Source organism: Rhagoletis zephyria, unplaced genomic scaffold (assembly GCF_001687245.7).
Source record: "Rhagoletis zephyria isolate East Lansing unplaced genomic scaffold, Rhagoletis_zephyria_1.1 Rzeph_scaffold_00119, whole genome shotgun sequence".
Lineage (NCBI taxonomy): Eukaryota > Metazoa > Arthropoda > Insecta > Diptera > Tephritidae > Rhagoletis > Rhagoletis zephyria.
This window is the reverse complement of record NW_016157203.1, coordinates 17,388-41,087: the sequence shown is the minus strand read 5'-3', so window position 1 is coordinate 41,087 and position 23,700 is coordinate 17,388. Positions and strand designations below refer to the sequence as shown.

General features: G+C 36.8%; 1 protein-coding gene across 4 annotated transcripts in view; it reads right to left on the bottom strand.

The window, feature by feature from the left end:
• The window catches only part of LOC108378752 (breast cancer anti-estrogen resistance protein 3 homolog), a 187,858-nt gene that overhangs the window by 154,871 nt on the left and 9,287 nt on the right, over positions 1–23,700 (bottom strand). The window lies entirely within an intron of this gene.

Below are 23,700 nucleotides of genomic sequence, written 5' to 3'. Positions count from 1 at the left end.
TCTGGAGTCTCTGGATAAATATTCTATAATCTTAGCGAAATCGATTTTGTTGTTTCCCTTCAGCTTTCCGACGAACGCATACAGCAACTCTTCTTCATCATGTTCTAATAAGGGGACAGTTCGTATTTTCTTTTGTTTATTGCCCAAATCTGTAAAGGTTTTCCTTGTTCGTCGGGTATTAGTACTCATATCTGATGTAGATGGTACAGCTTCTTGAGTAAGCGAACTTAGTTGTGGTTCTTCAACGTCCATTATTTCCGGAATTAATATTGTAGCAAAGTCCAACTTTCACTTATTGGCCATGAAATACTGGCTTCTACCCATGTTTGATTTTTTTTTTGAATCTGCTTTCGTTCCTGCTTGAATTTTGCCATCTTCTGTACAAGTGCGTGGTATAGTTACGGCAAAATTTTTGGATTATACCGAGTTCTTCAGATGTCACTGCAGCCGCACTTGGTATATGGCTTAGTAGAGCTTGGTACAAACAATCACTGTTTTTCATATCGCCACTAGCTCGCTTGATGACGAAAATGTCCAAATTAGTAACAAAGGTCGTCATGTTTCCATTAATAAAATCACTAGAGTAATGGTTAGGTCAAGAGCAAACGATGCTTTATATTCAGTAGGAATGTCGTTCAATCTTCGCATATACCTTTGAAGGTTTCGAAGAATCTGGAAAGGTATATTTTTTCCTTTTCGTTAGAATGCTAGTAGTTATCCTACCTGAAACGCCTTCAAAACCACCGTATTGTCTATTTTCCTTAATATGCCTTTAGCATATACTAAGCGATTATTAATGGTAAATAAACAAAGGGTAGGTAGAGAGCTTTTACAAGATCTCAACATACCCCTAGAACTTCGGGCAAAAAGGGTATTTGCACACAAAAGCATTTGCTCGCCTTTTCAAGGAAATTGTGAAACCAAGGCTCGATTGGTAATTTTTTTTTATTCTGTGTAACTATTTGAAGGCCATAGGTTATGTTATACTTAGTATATTTTATGATATACCGACTTATGTGTCTGACGGAAGAAACTTAAGCGGTGAAAAAAAATTTAAAATCTCCACGAGAAATATCCGTATACAAAGTAAAACGAATTTCCACCGGATTCAGATCCAAAGATAGTCTAAATTTATAGTTTATTGTGTTATTTACTGTAATTAACACTATAATGCCTTTAATTTTAATATTGCTGTTAACATTTTTTTAAGTGTCTGTATTTCTTAGGGTCGCAGACTTATGCAATAGGTTTCTATAGAGAAATTGTGGACAATATGACCGTCTACAATGTGCCATAAGCCGCATTTCGGATCCGTGGTTAGTTCGCTTTAAAATTCTAAAAATGGGTTTTTCTCCATATAAAAAAAAAATAATAATAATTTTTTTCTTAAAAAGTAGGCCATATTTTACAAAATTGCTAATAATAAAAGTTATTTATAGTTGCGTAAGCAGTCCACAGAAAAAAATCAGACCGATTCGTTGAATTTTGACCCTAATTCCATAATTTCTTGATTTGGGACCAGTGTGCGTCGGTGTCCAAGCCAGCGTAGCTGCACTATGACTTTATAGTTGGAAAGCTCATTTAGCTCATCGTTCCATCGTCGTCTGTATTCGCCATCGGCAACGCAAAAAGGCCCGTAAATCTTCCGCAGAACCTTTAATGTTCCCTCTCGAGGGCCAAGACACTTTCGACCTCTCTTTTTGAAGCCATGCAAAACTAATTTTGAACTAAACGAATCATTCCGTTGTTTGTGTCAATATTTTATCTCTAATTCCAGCACGTTTGACATATCGGTCTCGATTTTTATTATAAAGAAAACTATCATTTCCACTCTCAATAATTGAAATACTATCTTTAGCATATCCAATCAGTTGGTGAATTTGATTCTGTAGCTGAATAGTTTTAGATTTCGACACTTAACAAACTGCTGGCACCAAAAAAAAAAAGTTGCGTACGTCATGCGGACTGCGCCCCTCGTGTCGGTCGTAGTCGATGGTTAAATTCTTTCAAATTAAATACTGTATAATTTAGGAGAAATTCAGAGAATTAACACCTCACCTTACAACCACCTCAACTTACTTTACCACAACTCACTTCACCTCTCCCCAAATCAACTCGCCACTTACAAACTCACCACACCTCACCTCACCTTCTACAGCTACACCAAAATCCACTAAATCTTAACTCTCCACAGTTGCACTCATCACACCCGTTCTCACCACACCTCACCTAAACTCACCACACCTCAATTTGGGAACTGTTTCGGGATTTTAGACATTTTTCAGACTAAATCAGAATTTTCAAGACTATTTCGGGGTTTTCGGGACTATGAGCCAATTTACACGATGACTTCACCCTGGGTGGAAAGTCATGCGTGTCGAGCTTGTAGGCAAGAAGTGTAGCGAAGTCAGCGGGATAGGCAAGCACGCACGGTATGCGAAATCGAGGGGTTTTTTTTGACGTTTCGCTGTTATCGAGTTCACTTTTTCGTATTTTTACTTTGACTTCGCGATTCGCTCCTCTTTAAAAATGAGGACGAAAGAGTTGACCGAAGAAAATTTTACGCTTAAATGTCAAAAATACGCAAGAAAAGCCGCAAAGAAAAAGTCATCGTGTAAATGCACGAGGATTTTCGAAGACTTTTTTAAAAGGGAAGGTGCTAAAAACGCAGGGTGAAAAGTCTTCGTGTATATTGGCTCTATTTAGAGATTTCCGAATTTATTTCGTAATTCTTTAGGGATTCCTGGAAACTTTGTTTGAGATTTTGGGATTCTCGGAACTAATATCGGGATTTTCGAGACGACTTTCAGAATATTTAGGGATTTTTGGGACTAGTTTCGGGATTTTTGGGGCTTTCGGGATTCTCGGAGTTAATAGCGGGATTTTCAGGAGTATTTCTGGATTCTCGGGAGTTTTGGGACTCCTGGACTATTTTTGGACTTTTAGGGCTAATTTCAAGTTTTTAGGACTTTTGGGACTGCTTCGGGGTTTTTGGGACTTTCAGGACTCTCGGAACTAATATCGGGATTTTCGGGACTATTGGAACTTTCGGGAGTATTCTGCTATTCTCGGGAGTGATTTCGAAATTTTTGGGACTCCGGGACTATTTGTCGATTTTTGTGACTAATATCGGACTTTTGAGGCTATTTCCAGATACTTGGGACTTATTCCGGATTTATGGGGTTTCCGGTATTCTCGGGAATAATTTCGGGACTGTTGGGACTTTCGGGGATATTTAGGGATTTTCGGGACTAATTTCGGATTTTTGGGAATCTCAGCATTATCGGGAGTAGTTTAGTTATTTTTGTGACATTCGGGACTATTTCCAGACTCTTGGGTTTTATTTAACATTTTTGGAACTTTCGGGTCTATTTCGATATTGTCGGGAGTAATTTCGGGATTTTTGAGACTATCGGGATAGTTTCCAGATTTTTGGGACTTTCGGGACTACTTCCGGATTATCAGGAATAGTTTCGGATTTTTGGAATTATTGGGACTTTCGGGACTTTTTTTGGATTTTTGGGGCTTTCGGGAACATTTCGGGATTTTTTGGACTAATTAAGAACGATGGGACTTTCGGAACTATTTCAGAATTTTTGGGACTTTCAGGACTATTTCGTAATTCTCGGAACTGATGTCGTGATTTTTCAGACTAATTTTGGGATTTTTGAGATTTTCGGGACCATTTCGGGGTTTTCCGGAATACTTCGGGATTTTTCGAACTTTCGGGACTATTTTTAAATTTTTGGGACTTTCGGGACCTTTTAGGGATTTTTGGGACTTATTTAGGAAATTTGGGATTTCGGAACTATTGCAGGTTTTTGGGACTTTCGGTACTATTTCGTAATTCTCGGAACTGATTTCGGGATTTTTGAGACTTATTTTGGGATTTTTGGGGCTTTCGGGAGTATATTGATCTTTTTGGGTTTTGGGACGTCTTTTGGATTTTTGAGACTTTCGGGACCTTTTCGGGGTTTTCAGGGGTGTTTCGGGATTTTCGGCATTAATTTCGGTTTTTGGGACTTTTGGAACTATTTCTCCATTTTTGGGATTAATTTAGGAATTTTGGGACTTTGAGAACTAATTAGGTATTTTTGGGACCTATTTTCGGATTTTTAGGACTTTCGGGACTATTTCGGGATTCTCGGAACTAATTTCGGAACTGTTGGGACTTTCAGGGCTATGTAGGGATTTTTGGGACTTTCGGGAGTATTTCGGGATTATCGGGAATAATTTAGATATTTATTTCCAAATTTTTTACACTTATTTTGGATTTTTGGAACTTTCGGGATTATCGGGAGTAATTTCGGGATTTTTGGGACTTTCGGGAGTATTTTGGAATTTTCGGGACTTTCGGAATTCTCGGAACTGAATTCGGGACTTTCGGGATTATTTAGGGACTTTTGGCACTAATTTCGGATTTTTGGGACTTTCGTGATTATCTGGAGTAATTTAGTTATTTTTGGGACTTTCGAAACTATTTACAGAGTTTTGGGACTTATTTCGGATTTTTGAAACTTTCGGGATTATTGGGAGTAATTTAGGTATTTTAAGGTAAGAGTCCCGAAATTAGTTCCGAAAGTCACAAAAATCCCAAAATAGGTCCCAAAACTCCCTAATTAGTTCTCAAAGTCCCAAAATTTCTAAATTAATCCCAAAGCAAATAGTCCCGAAAGTCCCAAAAATCCGAAATTAGTAACAAGCCCGAAAGCCCCCAAAAATCCCAAAACTAGTCCCAAAAATCCCGAAATCAGTTCCGCGAATTACGAAATAGTCCCAAAAATCCTGAAATAGTTCCGAAAGTGGAAAAGTTCCTAAATAAGTCCCAAAAATCCCGAAATGGTTTCGAAAGTCCCAGAAATCCAAAAATAATCCCGAAAGTCCCAAAAATTCGAAATTATTCGTGAGAATCCCGAAATAGTCCCGCAAGTCCCAAAAATCTGGAAACAGTCCCGAAAATACCGAAATTACTCCCGACAATCTCGAAATAGACCCGAAAGTTCCAGAAATCTTAAATAAGTCCCAAAAATCTGGAAAGAGTCCTAAAAAACCCAAAGATTTCTAAATTACTCCCGATAATCCCTAAATGGTCCCGAAAGTGCCGAGAATCCCGAAATATTCTCGAAAGTCCCAAAAATCCGAAAATAGGTCCCAAAAATTCCTAATTAGTTCTCAAAGTCCCGAAATTCCTAATAAATCCCAAAAATGGAGAAATAGTCCCGAAAGTCCCAAATATCCGAAATTAGCCCGAAAATCCCGAAGTACCCCTGAAAGTCCCCAAATGGTCCCAACACCCAAAAAGATCGATTTACTCCCGAAAGCCCCAAAAATCCAAAATAAGGCCCAAAAATCCCCCGAAATCAGTTCCGATAATTACGAAATAGTCCCGAAGGTCCCAAAGCTCTTAAATATGTCCCCAAAATCCCGAAATGGTCCATAAAGTCCCAAAAATCCAAAAATAGTCCCAAAAATCGCGAAATACTCGCGAAAATCCGAAATTATTTTCGAGAATCCCGAAATAGTTCTGAAAGGCCCAAAAATATCGAAATTGCTCCAGATAATCCCTAAATAGTAGCGAAAGTCCCAAAAATTCAAAAAGTGCCAAAGTGAGTGAGTGCCAAAAATCCAAAAATAGTCAAAGTCCCAAAAATCCCGAAAGTCACAAAAATCCCGAAATTAGTCCCCATAATACGGATTTTGGTTCCGAGAATCCCGAAAGTCACAAAAAACCGGAAGCAGTTCCGAAAGTCCCAAAAGTCCGAAATAAGTCCCAAAAATCCGTAAATAGTACCCCGTTTTCTGGAAAATCCCGATATTAGTTGCGAGAATCACAAAATCTCAAACAAAGTTTCCGGGAATCCCTAAAGAATTACGAAATAGCTTCGAAAATCCCGAAATAGTCCCAAAAACAACGAAATAGTCTTGAAAATTCTGATTTAGTCTGAAGAGTCTCTAAAATCCCGAAACGGTTCCCAAATTTAGGTGTGGTGAGTTTGTATGTGGTGAGTTGATTTGAGGAGAGGTGAAGTGAGCTGTGGTAAAGTAATTTGAGGTGAGTGTAAGGTGAGGTGTTAATTCTCTATATTTCTCCTAAATTATACAGTATTTAGTTTGAAAGTATTTAGCCATCGACTAAATACCTTGGTACTTTAGTGAAAGTATTTTGCATCTCCAAGGTACCTGAGTACTTTGGACCAGAGTATTTAGCGCCGCCTAAATACTTTCATTTTTTTTACTTTGGTATCTAGCAGCTCCTAAATACACAAGTTTTTCTTACTTTAATATCTAATAGCTCCTAAATACCTAAATATTTCTTATTTGGGTAAGTATTGTTTACTTGGGTATTTAGCAGCTCCTAAATACCTAAGTTCTTTTTACTTGAATATTTAGTCATCTCCAAATACTAAGTATTTGTGTATTTAGTACCCAAAGTGGTACTTTAAGTACAAAAGTATTTAGGTGTGCCCATCACTGATTGCTACATGGTTGAGCCGTTTTTGGTGCATTGTCGAGCGCAAATAATTTTTCATCCTACGCAAAACAGAAAAGCTCCTCTCGTTAGAGGATGACAACCATCTAATCTAATCTAATGAAGCGTACATATTCAGGAAAAACCTCTTTCACAGATCCTGGATTTTGCTGTGTGCGCCTCATTATGCACAGAGATACATTTTTATCGATATTGTGTCTGTATTCGTCAAAGTCATCATTATAAAACGTGACATTTTCTTCAAATCTACTGTCTCACCAAGAATGAACTTTTCTAAAGTTTTATAAAACGTTGCCGATTCCGTATCAAATTTACTTGTCAGGACAATTGGACATGTGGGTAATTGCTACGGTTGCCAGACGTACTGATTTTATCCGTACAGTACTGGGTTTTCAACTATTGTTTTGATTTTATTCATTTCTTCAATCAGTACACTAATGTCCTGATTTTTCAAAATTTGTACTGATTTGTACTGAATTTTCAATTCAAACAAAATACTTTAAGATTTTCTTAAGGGATTAACATAACGTTGGAACTTTCTTAAACTCTACTGTAAAAAGTAAGAAGAAAATAATTTAATTATTGTTGACATGTTTCAGATAATGTTTCATATGCCCAAGAAATTAATACAACAAAAACTTCAATCGTTTTATGGGCATATCGCCGGGTCGTTACGTACCAGATGCGATAATCTGATGGAGCTTAAATTATTTAAAAAAAAGGCTGACTTTTTTTGTCGAGTGTTGCTAGTTATCCCTAAAATAACTTTCAGTTTAATGACAACAAATTTGAAAATTCCTATCGCTTTTGCCTATAACTTACAACTCTTTTTTAACCGACTTCCAAAAAATTATGAGGTTATCAGTTCGTCGGAATATTTTTGTTTGTTTTTTTTTATGTATGTTACCGCATAACTTTGGACCACGTCAACCGATTTCGATAATTCTTTTTGCATCGGAAAGGTAGTGTCTCTGAGGTGGTCCCATACTGGTTGAGATCCGATCAGTGGATCATGAGATATATATATATATATTTTTTTGTATGGGAGTTGAAGTGGGTTCTTTTTTGCTAAAAATTACTTGTTCACAATTTACTGACATTGTTAAAGAGTTTTGCATAAAAGACATAGAGTTAGATACTCTTTTCAGCGAATTCTTAGTCTTTCAAAGTTTTTGCGTAGTTGAAAAAATTAATTTAAGCCATGAGGAATTATATATGAACTCCTTAAATAGTGCTACTTTTCCACAGTTTTAAAAACTATGTAATTTTGTATTTTCAATATNCATTTCTTCAATCAGTACACTAATGTCCTGATTTTTCAAAATTTGTACTGATTTGTACTGAATTTTCAATTCAAACAAAATACTTTAAGATTTTCTTAAGGGATTAACATAACGTTGGAACTTTCTTAAACTCTACTGTAAAAAGTAAGAAGAAAATAATTTAATTATTGTTGACATGTTTCAGATAATGTTTCATATGCCCAAGAAATTAATACAACAAAAACTTCAATCGTTTTATGGGCATATCGCCGGGTCGTTACGTACCAGATGCGATAATCTGATGGAGCTTAAATTATTTAAAAAAAAGGCTGACTTTTTTTGTCGAGTGTTGCTAGTTATCCCTAAAATAACTTTCAGTTTAATGACAACAAATTTGAAAATTCCTATCGCTTTTGCCTATAACTTACAACTCTTTTTTAACCGACTTCCAAAAAATTATGAGGTTATCAGTTCGTCGGAATATTTTTGTTTGTTTTTTTTTATGTATGTTACCGCATAACTTTGGACCACGTCAACCGATTTCGATAATTCTTTTTGCATCGGAAAGGTAGTGTCTCTGAGGTGGTCCCATACTGGTTGAGATCCGATCAGTGGATCATGAGATATATATATATATATTTTTTTGTATGGGAGTTGAAGTGGGTTCTTTTTTGCTAAAAATTACTTGTTCACAATTTACTGACATTGTTAAAGAGTTTTGCATAAAAGACATAGAGTTAGATACTCTTTTCAGCGAATTCTTAGTCTTTCAAAGTTTTTGCGTAGTTGAAAAAATTAATTTAAGCCATGAGGAATTATATATGAACTCCTTAAATAGTGCTACTTTTCCACAGTTTTAAAAACTATGTAATTTTGTATTTTCAATATTACACTCAAACGAAGCAACTGAGAGGATCTTAAGTATAAAGTTTGCTTGCTGGCGCAAGAGAGAAACCGGCTTCTAATTAAAATTATTTAAAGTGAACTTCATATTAAAAATAATTTTAAAATGAAATGTATAGAATTCTTCTACTATATAAAGACTGGAGATGGAAATGATTTTATTATTGCTATTCAGAAATGTCATTAATATAAAATAATTTATTGGCTTCTCTATTTTGGTAAAATGATGTGTACACTAGGGTGGTCCAAAATTGTTTACTTAACCATTTTTTAATACAAACTTTTTTTTTATTGGTCCTCTCATTGCATTTATCGGGGTTTTTGTGGATTTTTGGCTCTCATAAATTATAGTTGCGATGAAAAATGTGCTAAATAGACAATTGGGTATTATTATTGGGAATCTGCTGCAGAGAAGCAGAGTTTTTCGATCGAAAAATATTTGTTTTTAAGAATTCTATACCAGTTCTACTAAAAGTTGTTTTTTCCCCATATAAAAATACATGAAAAACTTTGAACGACCTCTAAATATTTTTTGATTTCAAAATAAAAAAACTGGGGTATACTTTTTCGGTATAGAACCATCCTAGGGGGTGAGAGCATAAAAATTCTGACTTTATGGTTTCACATGCATTTCGGACCACCCTAGTGCACAGTGAATACTCTTATTAAAATGAATAACACTTTTTTATGAACTATATTTTATTTATATACCAAAATATTGTTAAAAACAAGTACTCTGGCGTTTTATATTATCATCTGTTACTTTTATTCATAACTAGCAATTACCCGGCGTGCTTCGCTGCGCCTTAAATGTATTTTTGTGTTGTAACTCTCCCCCTAAGCTCTTATGGCCTCATTTACAAAATATTTTTAAAGAACTTTATGAAGTTAGATTTAAAAAAATCGATCTATGAAGCATTGTTTATTTTTTTTTTGAGTTAATATATTTTCGAAGGTAATTAGAAAATATGTAAAGAACCGACTTTCTCTTGGAAATTTAATTTATAATCTTATAACTGGAGTGTACTATCGCACCCTTTCCTCAAACGTGTATTGATTCAATATTCAAATAACGTATATTTATATAATTTGAAAAAATCTCCCTACTATACAAATATGTACAGCAATATTAAATAATATTTTCAAATGTTGTGAGAGGGAGTAACAAAACAAAATTACTTTTAAGGCGCAGCGAAGCACGCCGGGTATTCGCTAGTGTCACATGAAATTAACTGAGCAAAGTACAATGAATAGCTGTTAAACAATGGCACCATCTACTTTAAATGAAACATACTTATTTTCGTGGGGGATACTCACACACCATATACTTTTCTATTGAAATTTTTCCTGAATTTTCCTAGCTATAAACCTCCAACGAATGCAAAACCGTGAAAATCGGTTCGTGCGTTCTGGAGTTATAGCGTCAGGAAGGAAAACCCTACTTATTTTTATATTAATTTTTATATTAAAGAAGATTAAAGAACTGTCCGCATTACTCAATTTTATTTTTCACTAAAACGGTATTCATGAATTTTTTAATTTTTTTTTATTTGCTTCCGCATACTTTTGACATAACAGCTTTCATTTTATGCCGATATTAAACAAATACAGCCTAAGTTTACCCGGTCCACGTTTTGGTCTTATCTCGAGACCCTAAGTCACCCAGCTATATGAAAAGTGCTCAATCTTAAAGCATTCATGAACGCTTTCATTTGATACCCATATTAAACAAATACACCCAAGGTTACCCAGGTCCACTTTTGGTCTATATCTCGAGACCCTAGTCACCCAGCTATATTGAAAATTGCTCTATCTTAAAGCATTCATGAACAGCTTTAATTTGATACCCATATTAAACAAATACATCCTAAGGTTACCCGGGTCCACGTTTTGGGGCCACGCCCCCTTTATATATCAAAATATTTTTTACCCTGTGACCATCCCTGGAAGATATCCAGTGCGTGTGTAAAATTTGGTTACGATCGGCTTATTCGTTTAGGAGCCAAGTGTGTCTATAGGTACATACATAATTTGAATTTTATATATATAGATAGATTTTGCTTTGAACCAAAATGTACTGAAAAGTACCAATTTTTTTTGCACGAAAAAGTCTAACGTACTGATTTCGCGCATAAAAATTCTGGCAACCATAGTAATTACCCACCTTTAAAATTTTCAGGTGGGAAGTACTACCCACCATACCCACCATACCCACGTCTTCCGCCGCCCGTGACTCTACATACATAATTGCCTACATTATTTCTCCATGAACTGTACATACACTTGTGCACAAGGGAATTATAACTTTGTTCACATAACGGTTGTTTGTAACAGCCAAAACGAATCGAGATAGATAGAGACAAATGTATACATAAATGATCAGAATGAAAAGAAAAATCGATTAAGCGGTGACTGCCTGTCTGTCCGTCCATCCGTCTGTGCACAGTTATGCATGGATTGCATAACTTGTAAACACACAACAAAATACATGGGAAACAACATTTCCTATTTCTGCAAAATATGCAACGTCGAAACCCATGTATATATTTTGCAAAATAGCATAGCAAAATAAATGCGACCCTGTGCTAGTTGTTTTGTTTTGCTACATATTTCTCTCATTCTTCTCATATCGCTCACTTAATTTTCTTTGCTGTCTCGTGTTAATGTATTTGATACATAATTTTGCTGCTTGCTACCCATTCATGCTACCGTTTTGAAATGGGCTGCTCTCGTACTCTTCGAAATTTTGAACAGTATTTTTGCATTTCGTGCAATCCGTGCATCGTGCAAGACTTCGAGAATACCCCTAACATGTTTGAAATGGAATGACATGATTTTTCATCTCTTGTACTGATTTTATTCATTTCTTCAATCAGTACGCTAATGTCCTGATTTTTCAAAATTTGTACTGATTTGTACTGAATTTTCTAATCAATAAAAATACTTTAGTATTTTCTTAGGGTTTTTACATAACGTTGGAACTTCTCTAATCTGTACTGTAAAAAATAAGAAGAAAATAATTTAATTAGATATAGTTGACATGTTTCAGATAATGTTTGATATGCCCAAGAAATTAATACAACAAAAAGATCAATCGTTTTATGGGCATATCACCGGGTCGTTACGTACCAGTTCCGATAATATGATGGAGGTTAAATTATTTAAAAAGAAGGCTTACATTTTTGTCGAGTGTTGTTAGTTATCTCGAAAATAACTTTCAGTTTAATAACAATAAATTTCAATATTCGAATAGCTTTTGCCTATAACTTACAACTCCTTTTTCTCGATTTACTGAATTTGTAAAAGAGTTTTGCATACAAGATATAGAGTTAGATACTCTTTTTAGCGAATTCTTAGGGCTGGTTTTTCCAACCCAACTTAACTTAGTTAAGCCAATAATAAGCTGTGGAAAACGTAGGCTAACTTTCGACTTAAGTCCGAAAAGTAGCTAAACTAAGTAAAGTTGAGTTGGTCTTTTTGCGTAGTTGAAAAATTATTTAAGCCGTGAGGAAATGTAGATGAACTCCTTAAAAAGTGGTACTTTTTCACAGTATGAGAGGATCTTAAGAATAAAGTTTGTTTCCTGGCGCAAAGAAAGAAACCGGCTTCTAATTACAATTTTTGAAAGTGAACTTCAAATTAAAAGTAATTTTAAAATGAAATGTATAGATTTCTTTGACTATTTAAACACTGAAAATGGGAATGATCTCATTATTGCTATTCAAAAAGTCTCAAATATAAAATAATTTATATGCTCCTGTGTATAATGATGTGCACACTCATGTTAAAATGAATAACACTTTTATTTTTTATGAACTATATTTTATTTATATACCAAAACAAGAACTCAGGCGTCTTAAATTATTTTCTGTTACTTATATTCATTATTTTGCTTTGAATAAAAATGTACTGAAAAGTACTGATTTTTTTAGCATGAAAAAGTCTAATGTACTGATTTCGCGCATAAAAAATCTGGCAACCCTAGATATGGCATAACACCTTGTTTGAGTTGACATGACATATCAATGCATGAAATTTTTGAAAAAGAAATTTTTACAAAACATGTTGAATTTTGAAGTTCTTTAGTAAATACTAAAGCTAATATATTCAAAATTGATGCTTGCAATAATTATTTACCAAGCAATACGTTTATGATAAAATTTTGGAAAATGGGCGTGGTACCCCCCACTCATGATCACATATATGTATCTCGGTAACCGTTGTATCAATTTGTTCCAAACTCGGTATAGTTATTGTGCTTGCCACATAAAAGCAAAACGTTGAAAATTATTGAACTAAAATTACGCCTAATTTTCATATAAAGGTTAATTTCAGAAATGCTTGAAACTTCCATATTTAGAAATTTAAGGTCGCTAATTTACAATAAATTTATACTAACAACAATCCTTTGAAAACAAGTAACATTATTTGGAATTTTGGAAAATGGGCGTTATATCACCCACTTATGACTATAACTGAACGTTCTATCGAAGATGTATAAAATAGGGGCAAAACCACCCCTGCTTCCCATGTAGCGGTAGTCTTCGGAAAGGTGAAAAACATATGTACATTTAATACTTGCGCCGGGTATTTAATGTTTAATTTTAATATAAGAATCAATATTAAAGTTAACATTAGCGTACGAATTAACAGCAGAGTGCCCTCTCATTAATGATTTAGAGTGAGTATCGCTGTTATGTGGGCATGTATGTTAGATTCTATGGAATTTTTCCTGCAGTTCCAGTTATAAGAAGTTTTTAAAGTTTTTTTGCCTAAGACAATGAGAAGCCCATCCAGAACCTATAACCAAAATTTCAAAAAAATCGGTGTAGCCGATCTCGAGGCTTTCGAACACAAAAAAAAGGCTTTCACAATATATATCAGTATAGACAAAGAAAAGATTTCAACAGATGCACAATTGCCTTCATCTTGGAATTTCTTTTTAACATAAACAAAAAAAAAATTAAATCAAAAAACTTAAATAAACCACGTTTCTATAGATACACTAAAAGGTAGAAAATAATTGTGTGTTGGTGTTGGTTGATGTTTCCGTCACCCCTTATAATAGTTTTTCCTACACCCATAGAATTTGTCTAGACAAGTTTTGATTTTAAGATTTTAGCAAAAGTCCTGATAAACAATGTATGAACAACGTGGGGTGCAAGTGATAACTTGAATGGTTCATTTCACTAACTGCCATCCCTAAATTGGCTCGTCAATTTGTATGAACCATCCCAGAATAACGCTGCGCTGGCGCCTGGAAAATGGAATTTTAATTTCTGATAGGGCGTTACGTGTTGAAGTTGGATGCAGAATACGAAAAGAAAGGGTACAAATAAGTGAAAGAGGAAACGAGAACAAAATCGAGAGGATTTGACGTTTAGTCAAAAATTTCTCCGCGTGTATTTGGGTATAGCGCACACTTGCTGGTACTCATTGGCATTGGAAAACGCAACGCTTTGAGCTCATATTTAGGGAAGGCAGTAAATCATTTCCTGAAATGTAGTTAAAAGTTTGAAAATACAAGTATGCTCTTCGCTAGACGAACATACATTTAGGCTGTCGCATACAAAGAACATAGAAAACTTTTTTTTTGTTTTCTTTGCTCTTGCCGCATACGTAATGTGACCAACTATTTCATAGTTCAGAGAAGTACAGCTCAGGTTGGGTTAAGTTAGCGCTCCGAGCCGATTACGAAAATTCGAATGCGGCTAATTTCGATCCTTGAGAGCTCAGTGTTTCTTCGAAGTGCGAGCCAAAATGCTTCCAACTTAGCCTCGCGAAGGTTGGACAGTTTAAAAGAAAGTGTGGAGATGATTCCACTTCATATTCCTCTTGGCAGCTGATACAAAAGGTTCAGTTGAAATTCCTAGTCTCACCGCATTAATACCAATCGCACAATGGCCTGTCCCTAGCCCTTGAGAGGTAAAGTGTTTTAAGTGCCCTATAAAAACATTTGCTGCAGCAAAGAAACAAAAGGACCCGGTTTCCCTTAGCCTAATAGTAGTTCATGCTGCGACAATTCTGTCTGCAATATCCGCAGGCGTCGTGTTCAACATATGTATATTAAGCGGCAGTGTATGTGTGGTTCCTAATGCTCCTCTAATTCTTCTTTTACAAGTGTAGCCTTTTCTAGTGAGTTCCACCAGACAAGGGCTCCTTGAAACAAAATAAGCTTAAATCTGGTTTCCTAGATCTAATGAAGCAATTTGGGCGAGAGACCCCACCTTTTACCGATAGCTCGCCTACAGCAGTACAAGGCAACCGACCCCTTTCCTACCCTTTCCTCAATGTTAGGCTTCCACGACAGCCACCGTTGATCGCCCACCTAGTTACCTGCATCAGGTAACCTTGAGCCAGATCAAAAAGGGTGTATAGGTATCGTCTTTTAACCAAAAGTTCCACATCGTTTACATGAACGATCACCCGACAGCCAACTTTTTCCAGTTCTTCGTTTATATCCGCAATCCAGAGCAGGGGAGAGAAAACACCACCTTGTGGAGTGCTCCTATTGACCCTGCACTGAGTGCAGATGCTCGCCCACTCCGCCGCGACAGTTCTGTAACGAAGTAAGCTGTAGATAAGCCTTATTAAGTTGATTTCAAACAACAGATTATGAACACAATTGACTATTGCCTCTGGAGTGACATTGTTGAAGGCCCCTCGATATCGAAGAAGGCCCCTACTGCATAATCTTCATGCGTTAAAGCTTCCTCTGACCACTTTTTTAACAATGCGCCTAGGGCGGTATTCACCGACCTTTTGTTGCAATAACCATACACTAAAGTCTCTTTTTATGTGGTACATGCGTTTCTCAGAAAGCCGCATAACAAAAATCCGCATAGAAAAGTTCTTTACTTTCATACAAAAATAGGGGATGCCTTCCAGCTTTTTCACCGCATAAATTCAGATACTCCATGTAGGTTAGGTTAGGTTAGGTAAGCGGGCTGCCTCCGAATGTGGAGGCACACTTGGACTCGACTAGGCTGTCCGTTGTGATGCCCTTAGAGGGGGCCAAGGGGGGGGGGAGGGAAAGAGGGACGCAAGGAGGGTTGGGGGAAAGAGGGGGCAGCTATGGGAGAAAGAAAGACGACACCTATGGCTTTTTGCCGGAGAAACGCTCCGTGCTCACAACGAAGCTCTTCAGTCGACTGATGTCCACACCCGAGAGCTCATCGGGAGTGTGAAAAAAGTGCAACTCAAGGTGCTTAAACCTTAGGCTCGCAAAGGTAGGGCACCAGAGCAGCAGATGTTGAGATGATTCCACCTCATCGTCCTCCATGCAGCCGTTGCAGTAAGGGTTATCCGCGACACTCAGCCTTGCCGCATGGTTACCACACAGTGACCAGTAAGCACTCCCACCAATAGTGAGAGATGCAGCTTGCTCAGTCTCAAGAGCTCCCTAGACCGCCCCTGGTCCACCCGGGGCCAGAAAGACTTTGCCACCCTGCACTCCAAGATGTTCGCCCAGCGCTCGCTGAGCTGACTAAACGCCCATCTGTCCAGAAGCAGACCACACGAGGTCAGAGGAGCCCCCAGACCCTTCCTATCCGAAAGTAATTTTTCGAGGGTTCCGTGTCTTGCTAGCTCATCAGCCATGCAGTTGCCAGCGATTTCGCTGTGACCTGGGACCCAAATAAGCTTAATAGCAAAATAGTTAGACGCGGTCGACAGGGAAGTCAAACACTCCCTCACCGTTTTCGAACGCACCGTCAGGGAGCCAAGAGCCTTGATGGCAGCCTGGCTGTCAGAATAGATATTTACCTCTTTAGCAGATGTTACACTAGAGAGCAACCAATCCGAAGCCTCTTTTATTGCGGCCACCTCAGCCTGGAAAACACTACAGTGATCCGGTAGCCTAAATTTCAGGTTGATGGAGAGATCTTCGCAGAAGACACCTCTGCCCACCTTCCCATCCAGCTTCGACCCATCTGTAAATAAGTTTACAGGTCCTCGGTTCAAGATACTGCACCCCTCCCAGTCTTCCCTCGCCGGAATGTGGGTGGTAAAAGATCCATTCGGACCCAGAACCGGCGTGCAGTGGTCTGTCCGAGTCGGTAGGAACCCGAAGTCTCTTAGAATTCTGGAGTGCCCATAGCTCGAGGTGAACTTGAAGTCCACCCCTCTTAGCCTTAGTGCGGCACGCGCAGCGGCAACCCTGCCAGCTATGTCTATAGGCACAACATTTAACATGGCATTAAGCGCAAGAGTAGGTGTGGTTCCAAGTGCCCCATTGATTCCAATTAAGGCAGCTCTTTGCACCTTCTCCAGCTGCTTGACGATGTAGGCCTTGTCAAGTGCGTTCCACCAGACGAGTACCCCATATAATAAGATTGGCTTGATTATAGTTTCATAGAGCCAATGCACTACCTTCGGCGAGAGGCCCCAGCGCTTGCCAATGGCCCCTCTGCAACAATACAGTGCTACTGTAGCCTTCTTGACTCTTTCCTCCACATTAGGCTTCCAGGAAAGCTTACTGTCAAGGATCAAGCCCAAGTACTTCACCCTGTCAGAAAGCCTCAGAGGAAGACCACCCATAGAGGGAAGACGGCAATTCGGTATCTTATACCTCCTAGTAAAGAGAACAAGCTCCGTTTTACTGGGATTTACACCCAGCCCGCAGCTAGAAGCCCAGTTCTCAACCAAGCTCAAGTAACCCTGCATAAGCTCAAATAGTGCTTCCGGGAACTTTCCTTTTGTTATCAATACTCCATACTCCATGTAAAAAATTCCAAAAAACCGCATAAAAAAACCAGTGAGACAATATTAAGCCAAACAAGTAAGAAAGTCTAAGCTCGGGTGGAGCCGAACATTAAATACGGCGCAAGTATTAAATATATGTTTCTTCACCTTTCCGAAACCTAAAGCTAGATGGTAGGCGGGTTGTATCAATTTTGAGTAAATTAGCGTCCTTAAATTTCGAAATATTGCAGTTTCAAGCATTTCTGAAATATACCGTTATATGAAAAGCGGCCGTAATTTTAGTCTGATTTCAATAATTTTCAACGTTTTGCTTTTATGTGACAAGCACAATAAAAATACCGAGTTTGGTACAAATTGGTAGAACGGTTACCGATATACATATACGTGATCATAAGTGGGCGGTGCCACGCCCATTTTCCAAAATTTTACCATAAACGTATTTCTAGGTAAAGAATTGTTGCAAGCATCAATTTTTAATAAATTAGCTTTAATATTTACTGATTTATCGAATATTTTGTATTCTCTAAATTACCGTTATATGGGATGTGGGCGTGGTTATTGTCCGATTTCTTAAATTTCCGGCCATTTAGTATGCTGTACCAAGGCCAACAACTGTGCCAAGATTGGAAGAAATTGGTGGAGCGGTTACCAAGATATACACATGTAACCATAAGTGAACGTGACTACGCCCATGTTCCAAAAATTTATAATATTCTTATTTTTCGTCTGAAAATTATTGTAAATATCAATTTTGAGTGAATTATCTTCAGTAGTTACTAAAATATCGCAGTTTTCGTATATCTGGAAGTTACCGTTATATGGGAAGTGGGCGTGGTTACAGTCCGATTTCGCCCATTTTCAATACCAACCTACCTTGGATTAATGGAAACCTACATACCAAATTTCGTTGAGATATCTCAATTTTTGCTCGACAGACAGACATGGCTTAATCGACTTCTCTATTCATTCTGAGCATTTATGTATACATTTGGCTATATCTATCTCGATTCGTTTTGGCTGTTACAAACAACCGTTATGTGAACAAAATTAATATACCCTTGTGCACAAGTGCGCTCGGGTATAAAAACAGTTTATTTCTTCACTTCAATACTTATTATTCCATGTAAAACTGAACATTAATGAAATAAATAAAATTGTGTCTGTATTTTAACCAAAAAAATAATAAAAATACTATAATAAATACATCTGTGTCCATATGGAATAGTAGCTTATGTCGGGAAGCTGGCTTTAGTATAATGAGATATTCCCTTTATTCTTTAAACGACGAGGAATTTGTTGATAAGACTTAATAAGAATATTGACTTGCTAGTATCGGAACTACAAAAAAAAACAAGACACAAAAAAAATTTTGAAATGTTATAAAAAAATTTTCACCAAAATAAGTATTTTTTTTTTTTGGGTTTTAGTAAAAATTAATGGAAAAATGAAGGTTCCAGTGGGTTATGAATATTGAATTCCAATTCTGAACCACAGTGTGCTGGCTTCGTCGTGCAGTATGGATGGCGAAGTCCTTGAAAAGGAATTGGCTTCATTTTTCGCTACAGCAGGGGAACTTATACAATTATAGAATATAATTAACTGGTAAATGTTTGACTTAAATTACGATATGGGCAAGGTACTTTTATCATACAAGTTGTATGTACGTATTTCCAAATCATTTTGAAAAAAATGCACTTTATTTTACGTTGGTTAATATGGTCACTGTAGCCATAGTACAGGGGTGGGCAAGGCCGAGGCCGAAAAGAGCCACATCTAAATTCTAAATGCTACAAAGAGCCACAAAAAAAAAATTATTTTTAACCCTTAATTAGGCGCATAAAGAAAATCACACAATTAGTCGCATGAGGTCCGGAGTGAATCAAATAAAAGCTTTGAAAAAAGAGTCTTGCAAACAAAAAAAATAAGTTTATATTATGTTTTGATAAGGACTCTTTTATCTTTAACCAAAGAAAAACATGATTTCGAATTCAATCTTAAAAGAAAAATAAAAACTTACCTCCACCAAAATATGTTGCATTAGTGGTCGCAAAGGGTCAACACCAGGGTTGCGTGATTTCAAATCCTTTTTTATTTAAAATCCGCCTTTAATTAACAAATATATTTGATTTGTGATTTGGTTTGTTGACCAAATAAAAAATAAAATTTATTTGTAATTTGATTTGTCAACCAAATAAGAAATACATTTTATTTGTGATTTGCTTGGTCAAGCAAATAAAAGATAAGTTGTATTTGTGATTTGCTTGGTCAAGCAAATAAAAGATAAGTTTTATTTGTGATTTGATTCGTCAAGCAAATAAGAAATAAAATATATTTGTGATTTGCTTGGTCAATGAAATAAGGATTCAAATTTATTTGTAATTTGATTCGTCGAGCAAATAAGAAATAAAATTTATTTGTGATTTGAATCGCCTCCAAATCAGAAATCAAATTGATTTGTGATTTGATTTGTTGAGCGAATCAATTGGATTCGTGATTTTTTAGCTAAATATTACTTTTTTATGTAACACAAATGCGATATGCGATATCTTCCAACTTCGAGTTCCACGAAAATCTCCGGGATTCTCGGACTACTTCGAGATTTTCGGGGTGCTCGGGACTACTTGGGGATTTTTGGGACTAATTCGGAGTTTTTGGAACTCCTTGGGGTTTTTCGAGACTTCTTCAGGTTTTTCAGGATTTTGGGACTAATTCGGTATTGTTGGGGCTATTTCGGGTTTTTCGAGACTGCTTCGAGATTTTCGGGGCTCTCGGGATCTTAGGGACTACTTCGGGATTTTTGGGACCAATTCGGAATTTTTGGGACTATTTGGGGTTTTCGAAACTATTTCGAGATATTCGGAATTCTCGAGAATATATTAGGATCTACGGGATTATTTCGGGATTGTTGGACTATTTCGAGAATTCTTCGGGATTTTCGGGACTATTCTGGGTTTTCCGAGACTACTTCGAGATTTACGGGGTTCTCGGGACTATATTGGGATCTTCGCGATTACGTCAGGATTTTCGGAACTATTTCGGGTTTTTCGAGACTACTTCGAGATTTTCAGGATCCTTGCAACTATTTCGAAAGTTTTGGGGCAACTTCGAGAATTTCGGTCTTCTCGGGAATATATCGGTATTTTTGGGACTAATTCGGATTTTTTGAGACTTCGAGATTTTCGATGTTCTCGGGAATATATTGGGATTTTTGGGACTATTTCGGTACTTTTGAACTATTTCGGGATTTCCGAGATTTATTCGGGTTTTCGGGACTATTCCGAGGTTTTCGAGACTACTTGGAGATTTTCGAGGTTCTCGGGACTATATTGGGATCTTCGGGAATACTTCGTTATTTTTTGGGACCAATTAGGAGTTTTTGGGACTATTTCGGGGTTTTCGAGACTACTTCCGAGGTTTTCGGAGTTCTCGGGACTATATCGGGATTTCTTCTTCTCGAAGAAGTCTAGGGAAACCCGAAATAGTTCCGAAAACACCGAATTAGTACCGCTTATACCGAAGAAGTCTCGAAAATCTTGAATTAGTCGAAAAATTCCGAGGTAGTCCCGCAGAGCCCGAATTAGAGCCGAGAATCCCGAGAATCTCTTAAAAGTTGTCCCAAAAATTCCGAAATATTCTGAAAATCTCGAAGTAGTCTCGAAAAACCCGAAATAGTTCCAAAAATTCCCCAAATAGCCCAAAAACCTCGAAGTAGTCCCGAAGATCCCGATATATTCACGAGAACCCCGAAAATCTCGAAGTAATCTCGAAATACACGAAATAGTCCCAAAAATTCCGATATATTCCCGAGAACCCCGAAACCCTCGGAAGAAGTCTCGAAAACCCCGAAATAGTCCCCAAAATTCCTAATTGGTCCAAGAAATACCGAAGTAGTCCCAAACATCCCGATATAGTGCCGAGAGCCTCGAAAAACCCGGAATAGTCCTGAAAATCCCGAAGAAATCTCGAAAAAAATCATGAAAATCTCCAAGTAGTGTCGAAAAACCCGAAATAGTCCCAAAGCAGTCCCGACGATACCGATGTCGTACCGAGACTCCTGAAAATCTCGAAGTAGTTTCGAAAAACCCGGAATAGTCCTGAAAATCCCGAAGAAATCTCGAAAAAAATCATGAAAATCTCCAAGTAGTGTCGAAAAACCCGAAATAGTCCCAAAGCAGTCCCGACGATACCGATGTCGTACCGAGACTCCTGAAAATCTCGAAGTAGTTTCGAAAAACCCGGAATAGTCTCGAGAATACCGAGAAAATCTCCAAAGTCCAGAAATATCCCCAAAAATACCGAATTAGTCCCAAAATCCTGAAAATCCTGAAGGAGTGTCGAAAAACCCGAAAAAGTCACAAAAACTCCGAATTTATCCCCAAATCCCGAAGATCCCGATACATTTGTGAGAACCCCGAAAATCTCGAAGCTATCCCAAAAATACCAAAATACCCCCAAAAATCGCGATATAGTCCCAAAAATTCCTAATTGGTTCCAAAAGCACCGAAGTAGTCACGAAGATCCCGATATAGTTCCAAGGACCCCGCAAATCTCGAAGTAGTCCCGAAAAACCCGGAATAGTCCCGAAAATCCCAAAATAGTTCAAAAATACCAAAATAGTGCCAAATATCCCGATATATTCCCGGGAACCCCGAAAATCTCGAAGTAGGTCGAAAAATAAAATCCCGATATAAAATCCCGAAGAAATAGTCCCAACAATATGGAAATAGGCCCAAAATCCTGAAAATCCCGAAAAAGTCTCGAAAATTTCAAAATAGTCCCAAATATCCCGAAGTAGTTGCGTTGTCAAAAGAGTATTATTTAGCTGAAAAATCACAAATCAATGATTCGCTCTACAAATCAAATCACAAATCAATTTGATTTCTGATTTGGAGGCGATTCAAATCACAAATATATTTTATTTCTTATTTGGTCGACGAATCATTATTTGGTTGACCAAGCAAATCACAAATATAATTTATTCTTATTTGCTTGACGAATCAAATCACAAATAAAATTTATTTTTTATTTAGTTGACGATCAATTCACAAATAAAACTTATCTTTTATTTGGTTGACGAATCAAATCACAAATAAAACTTATATTTTATTTGGTTGACCAAGCAAATCACACATAAAATTTATTTAGGATTTTATGCGACTTTCAATTCAGAAATAAATTTGACTAAATCAAAATCACGCAACCCTGGTCAACACTCAAGAGAGTAGCGACACATGTGTACGCGACGATGTTATAGCCGTGACTAAATAAATCAAACGAAATGTGTATTGTCATCAGAGTGTCCAGATTGCTTAAGAAAAATCGCAATCTATCTATCTATCTATACTATAATAAAACTGTAGATTGTTTTTCTGTTTGAACTCACTAATCTCCGGAACTCCTGAATGGATTTTCATGGGGCTTTAACTGGTATCTATGTACATACAAATTAATTAGATATTTTGAAAACGCTCGCAAGAAAAGCATGTTCTGTGAATTAAGCGGATATAGTTCGAAGCATTCCCTTGAGTCAAGAATTGACATTTGGAATTAATTATATATTTACATTTCTAGCGAATTTCTAATTTGCGGAAGTAATAGAAATTTATTTAAAAGGAAATAAAGCGTGTGATTTCAGCATTGACTTATCGAGGAAAACGCTTTTTTAATTTGTGTGAAGTATTGAAATTTTAAAGTAAAAAGAAAATGAATATGCAAACCGAAAAACAAAATTAATTGAGTGCTTTCCCTATGAGCGAGAGATATGTACATACATATCAATGAAATATACATTTGGAGTCATAAATGAGTCTTTAAGGAGTCCTATATCGGAGCCATTACGCTCATAATGAGCTCATTTAAGAGTCCGATATGAGGGTGTTTCCCTTTCTCCGAAGGTCGACTTATATGAGCTTAAATTCATACATCAAATGAGCCTCAATATGAGTCATATTGGACTCTTATTGGCCTAATATACGGCTCATTTTGGACTCTTTTAAAACAATTATTGGCCTCATATATGAACCATTTTTGACTCTTTTCGAACCTCTAATCAGCCTCATAAATTACTAAATTCGGACTCTTATTTTAGGTTGTTCTTTGAGTCTTATTGAACGCACTATATTTGCAAAAGCATTCAGCAAAAATTCCTTTCAAATAACATGCATACATACTTACGTGCATATACACATTCCAACATGCATGCAATAGCAGCAGCTGCAGCTAAATTTTGTTCATTTATTGTTTTCTAATTATTTTCAATTTCTGTATAAACAAGTTTGGATATAAATTTCAAATCTTTATTGTTTTTATATTGGCACAAGGTGCTGGCTCATAACTTGGATC